General features: G+C 42.4%; 1 pseudogene; it reads right to left on the reverse strand.

Annotated features, from left to right (window-relative positions):
- Positions 1 to 4011: 4011 nt before the first annotated feature.
- LOC139816280 (uncharacterized) lies at positions 4012 to 5053 on the reverse strand (annotated as a pseudogene).
- Positions 5054 to 6552: the final 1499 nt, after the last annotated feature.

Below are 6552 nucleotides of genomic sequence, written 5' to 3' on the forward strand. Positions count from 1 at the left end.
CAACCACTGTTACTAGCATCCTGTTTCTAGCGATGAAAGTCGCCGCTCTGCAAGTAACAGTCGTTCATAGATACTAGATGGAATGCTGGCTGCGTTATTAGATGCTGGAAGCGCTATCCGCGACGAAGCAATATAAAATCGGCGCGAAATTCCGCGCGCTTTGACCGATCGCTACTTTCCAATGCCTCGGGTGTCGTTTCCCAAAGATCGTTGTTTGTTGATCGCGCTGTACGTGTGCGTCGTCCACTAGGCAAACTGCTCCGAGTAGAGCGGAGAGCAGTCTATACCGGCCAGACACCTTTCTATCCTTGTGGGCTCCGCGAACAGGAGTTACCGGTTGGAATGCCATCGCGCTGTCACGTTTAAGGTCCATCCACACGTGTTAATGACGGCCGTTCTGGCTGCCTTACGTCTGACATCATAGATCCGGGATTCGCGCGCGAATCAGATCCGTTCCAGCATTCCACAGACTTGAAGTCCTGTCCGGCGACGCTCATCATAACGATCTGCGATCCTTCGTTCCTTCGTGGAAACGGTATTCTACGAGGAAAGAAAGGAAAGGCTTGGTTCGAGGAAACCAAGAAAGCATGTAAGCTAACAAGGTTCGACCGTAAATAACAACCAGACTTTTATAGAAGAATTGGAAATAAGTCTAACAATAGAACCTCAGTATTTTTTTTACAAAAGATAGAAAGTAATTGTAAAGATCAGTTAGAAGAAATACTATTTCCGTAAGAGACAGAAAATCTCTCTACTCGATAGAATAATCGAGTATACAATAAACTTTGACTAATTGAACGAAAGAATTCCACATTTTTTTCGATATTTTATAAAATGTTCAATAATGTAAAGTATATAGTTCTCACTGAAAGTTTTCCATAAATTATAAGGAACTGTGTACATGTATGAACTGTAAACTTATACTTATAAAATAAATGTATATACTGAAACTAATTATGTGATAAAGAATATAGATATAATCTCGGGGATCGCATATTCAGAAATTCAATATTTTACAAAAAAAGATGGACAAATAACTCGTCATATTGTTTTTTTTTTTGCATTCTATAACCGATACTTCATCAAGCATTACATTATCAATGCATATCTATCTTCCCTTTTTTTTATCTTTCTTCTCTTCAGAAGGACCAAATTTTTGTATCTGTCTGAATATCTTCAATTACCTAATAAATATCGATCGATTATTCGGCATTTCTCAGACTTATACTCTATAACTCTTTTTCTTTTTAACATGATAACTGCCATGATAATCCATGATCGGTATCTGATTTTTTAAAACGCTTATAAAAAATAAATGACGTCTAATATAAAATTTTGAACGACATATATAGTTAGATAACAATTTTTCAAGTAAAAAGTGTGCTATTCAACTATTCACTATCCACAAAGATATAATTGTTGTATTCGATCATAATATTTTATTAATATATGTTTATGTGATAATGAAAATTCTACCGTGCACAATAATACACACAAAACTTGCTAAGCAAATGTGTTAAGAAAGATTTATCAAATTTTATCAATCTTATACTATTATTAAATTTTAATTAATTCTCTTAATTTTATATTAAGCTGGTCAAAATGCTGGCGAGCAACTCTCACCTGTGTATGGATACACCTTAATGCATCTCTGCTCGATAGGTGTTCCCCGGTTTCCAGTGCCACGCGACGCGCACGCACACGCGTGCGAGCGAATGCGAACGCGCACGTTCATTCGATTAACCGGCCGCGATCGCGCGCGAACTGTCGAGCGTGCACGCGTGAGGTTGCTCGCCTTGCACGACCTCGCCGCGTCACGCACGCACATTTAATTCCCATCGACCCGACGTGTCGCATATCGGCGAGCCTGAAATAATTAGAGAGACGGGAGCACGTGATTAACGGGCTCATTAACGCGAACAAGGGCGTAGATAATTGTTTGTCGATTTCTGTGAAAACTTGATGTTTTAAGAACGCGCGCCGATCGCGTTGTGATCTCACGCGACGCGGCGTGAAAGAGTTAATAGCCAAACGTATAAATGAGCGTTATCGTGATGTAATATTGATTATTATTTGTCGAAAAAAAAAAGATAATTTTATCGCATAAAAATATATTAATGGATCTTCTTTCTACTGCCAGATACTCCGACTGCCAAATTCGTATCGTGGTAGATACGTAGAAATAAATGCAATTAAACAATATTTCGTGTAATTAAGCTCGTGATGACATTACACTGTCCGATAGGTAAGAACTTGTCCCAGCTAGAACCACCCTTCCCACCAGGAGCTCCCGTGCCGCTGGAGGTATTCTCGTCTATTCCGAAAGTAACCCCCTCCCCCTCCCTCCGGGAAAGCGAGTAGCTTGGAAAACATTCTCGAAAAATGTAGACGATTTTACCAGAGACGCAGACTAGCTAAAAAGCTACGCCCGCCAATCAAACTGCTTTGTAAGACGCCGTCACGACGACATTTCCGATATAATCCGTAATGTCAATCCGACGACCTATTGCCCATTATCGATTGGACAAACATCTAATTCCGTTCCGAATCACTGCGCTTCGCACGCTTTATTTATAGAACGCGGATACGTTGCGTCATGGTATCGCACATATTGTTTTTTATTTTGCACACATTTATGTAACTTTTGAAATTTTATATTAATTACAAGGTCATAATATTACGCTGGAGTAATGGATATTCCCCACAGCGTAGAACCGCATGTGCGATACATTTGCGATGAATATCTGTGTAAAAGTAAATAACTACTGCTGCCTCATTCTCCTAACGAAGCGTTAATTTCGCTAATTCATCACGGATTAAAACACGATGAATTTATTATCATGGGAGTCTTTTAATATATTCGTAATCGCATCGTGTATCACAGGTCGAATTAACGTTAAACAAAATTAATAAAATAGCGAGCGATCTCGATGCGAGCTTTTATACATTAAATGACCAAATTGATTGTCGTTATACAAATGAGCTACTAAAACGAGTTATGAAAGTTGATATTCTGCAGGAATATGTCATATCGTGTCACGCCTGACATGAAAGCCATGTTTATTAACGTCAATTGTTGAAAACCATTTACAATTAGAGGGCGAACAATGAAAATGTATATTTAATTCACTTAATTTCTATAATAAATAAATTAATCTCTTTAGTCACATGCTTGAAGAGAAAACTTTCGAGCAACCAAATTTTGATGTGTATTTTACTTCCACTGCGGGTTATTTTATTAAAACGAGAGTTATTTCATTAGAACTGTTAGAGTTCGTAGATTTAATTAATTATCCCTTCGTGTTCCCTCGACGGTTCCGGCAGTATCAACAACGCGCTGATGTCTTCTTTCCCCTTTGCGGTCTATCTCGCCAAATATGTCATCGCGCTGTTATTAACGTGTCCGGATAAATGAATTTGTCAAATAATGTTCGGCGAGCGAAACCGTGTTGACCAGGATCAGTCGTGTGATCGACATTTTGTCGGTCGATCAAATCGTGGTTTTTCCACGAAAATGGAATTTTGACGAAAAATTGAAGCACCGATGTAACAGGCTAGCAAACGCGCGAGTAGGAGGCCGGCCCGAGCGGGAATCCTGCGGGAACCGCGCACGGACGCCGGCGTCCAGCCGGCGCGTCAACCGCCTGTTTTTCGCCGGGGTGGAAAACCGTCGGTCTCCGTGCCAGATCTGGACGTGGGCCGCAAGCAGGCGCGCAGGAAAAGTCCGCGCGCTTTCGCTTTCCCTGACCTAGCTCAATCCCGGAAATCGAGGGGAACGAGGTCTTTGTCGGGCGAGAAAATTCTCGGCACCGGGAGAGCGAATTTCCCTCGTGACTAGGAGGTCATGCTATTGAGAGAAGGTTCTCTGGGAGAGCCTTGCCCGCGGGATGGATCGAACCGAAAGGTCGTTCGTCCATTTGGGATTGGTCATTTACCCAGCGCTGGCCTGATATTAATAACTGTAATGGAGCTATTAGGTATCGTTATATTACATCGAGTTCTTATTTAATCTTATTTTACGTTCAATATCTAAAAACAATTTATATCTGAATCTTTTTCTGTTCTTAGGTAATGTATAAATTATAATATTTATTTAAAAAGATCTATGCCGCATTAATATTTCTTAAGGATTTATCAGATTATTTATTTTCGCACGGTGATACAATTACAGAGGCATATAATTAAAGTCTGCGATTTTTTTCTTTACTTCTTGGATAACGTAAAATAAATATAATAAGAAGGAAAATTTATTTTTGTCGTAATTATTTCTGAAAATTCGATAAGAATAAAAGATCGAGTGAAATAAAATGATATAAAAAATAAGAGGAAGGAATGTAATATTCCATTACTTGACTAACTGACACAAATAGGTCCAGATTAGAATTTCGGGCGTATACGTGCGAATGCGATCCTAGAAGTAGTAAAATCTAAATCTCTCTCTCCTGCGCTCCTGGGACAAGGGCTTTCATAGTTTCCCCAACTACGCATTTTCCACGTGGCATTTTCTATGCATCCAACGAATTTGCCCCACCATGAGATTCTATCCTTCCCACACTCGCCTCTCGTCATTCGTCTGCCGGCTTTTCCGTGGGACGAAGGATCCTCGTCCTCGCATAGTTTCCTAATTCGGGATAAGCCACGGCTCTCCCTCCACGTGCTGAAGTACGTGCTTCCGGACATCGGATGCCGTTATTTCGACGTCTTGAATCGAGACTCTGTACGGAGCTCATCCTGACATTATCGTCAAGTATCGCTAGCGCAAACCCTTTTAAAAGCAGAGTTCAAAGCGATCGATCATTTTATTCGCGCGTTCGTTCAAGCAGGTTTCTGTATAATCACGCAAAAAACGTATGAAAGACTCATGCCCCACGACGAGTACATGAGACATTATCGCGTACGACATTATCGAAGGGTTGTTTCCGAGTTCTGAGACGAGACGAGAACCGGAATCCACGGTCGCTGCCAACACGTGGCACGTCCGCTGGGAGAGGGTGTTCCGCCACCTCTCCTCCACACGTCCAAGGATGCTGAGGCGCACCCTCGGCGCCGACATGCCCTCCTGTTTGCGCCTAGACGTCGGCGGATTGTCGAAAGTGCTTGCGTCATGGGGCGCACGTCGGTCTAGCCGGGACGACGTCGCATCGCGTCGCCTCGCGACTCGTCGCGACTCGTCGACGGCCGCCCCCGCGAAATTAGGAAATCAGTCGACGATTGAGACACGTTTAGCCGACGACGTTCGCAACCCCTCTTTCCCGCGGAAAACGACGGCCGCTCACCCCTTTCTCGTTCTCCCGCTCCCCTGCACGTTCCACACGGGCGTCTCCCGTGGGAGACTCACCTGCACAGGTGACGCACAGGTCCTACAGGGGTGCGCCGGGCCATCCCAGCAGAAAAACTGCCGATTTGCCCGAAAATCCGGGACTCCCGTATCAGGCTGCCAGAAGACCGGTCAAGGTGTTGCGAACGGTAGGGACTGCGATATCGGGCTCGCGCGCGTTCCCTCGGGATGCGCGCCGGGACGCGGCGTCGATTCGCGCCGCGTCGCTCCGAAGCGCCAGCCGACGCCGAAAAGCGCGCCCGTTTCACAGGATAGCAAGTGCCGCGGAGGTTCATCGGCACGGTCCACCCGTTGGCGGCGAGCTCGACGTACACCAGGCGCGAAGGGGAGATTCCGTTTCCGCTCGAGTACATCCTGTACATGCCGCGTCAACGACCCTCGTGTTCAATCAATAAAAAAAAGAAGTTTTTTAAAAACCCCAGCGGAAAATCGACCTGACGCGGAAGATGTGCGATCGACTGACGCAGGGTGTCGTATCGAGAAAATATCAAATGTTCAATGCGAAGTCTCTTAATAACTAAGTAATTTAATAATTGTATTAAAGTCATTAGTCATTGTCTGTAACAGATTGCAAAAAGACGATTGTCGTAGCGTGCAGCTTTACTCTGTTTCTGGTATTTTTATGGTCTGCATCTTAGAAGAGTCTATTGAAAAAAATATATAGGTGCAGACATTGTTGCAAATACAAATAAACTGCAGGGTACAACTATAGACTGTATATTGTTCTATATTACTTTGTCGAGGGATAAGACGATGAGCTTAAAAAAATGCGACAGAAGCGAGTGGAAAAAAAGCGCGGATGCGGCGAACATGATGGTAGAAGAGCATTAGGGTGTTGAAATATTAATGGGTAATTAATAATCACGCTGATTAATATCAATGACATCAAATGCGGCGCATCCGCATACGAGGTTATTCCAGCTCAATAATATCCTGTTTACAGCATTTGGGTCCGCACATTTGATCCGCGCATTTAATAAAACTAACAGTAAACATTATTACAATTTCTTTTGATTTAAATAAGATGGAAGCTCTTAAACAATAACTTTTATGTTATCATTTCCTAAGAAAACGCAAAGATCTAGAATTCGAGCAATATATTTCTAATCCTCGTTATACGTAAAAAATTATAAATAAAATACAATAATTAAATAATTATTATATTATTTAAGTGTCTTATTAATTTATTAATACAATTCTTCAAATCTAGGAGG

This window comes from Temnothorax longispinosus, chromosome 7 (genome assembly GCF_030848805.1).
Source record: "Temnothorax longispinosus isolate EJ_2023e chromosome 7, Tlon_JGU_v1, whole genome shotgun sequence".
In the NCBI taxonomy this organism is placed as follows: domain Eukaryota; kingdom Metazoa; phylum Arthropoda; class Insecta; order Hymenoptera; family Formicidae; genus Temnothorax; species Temnothorax longispinosus.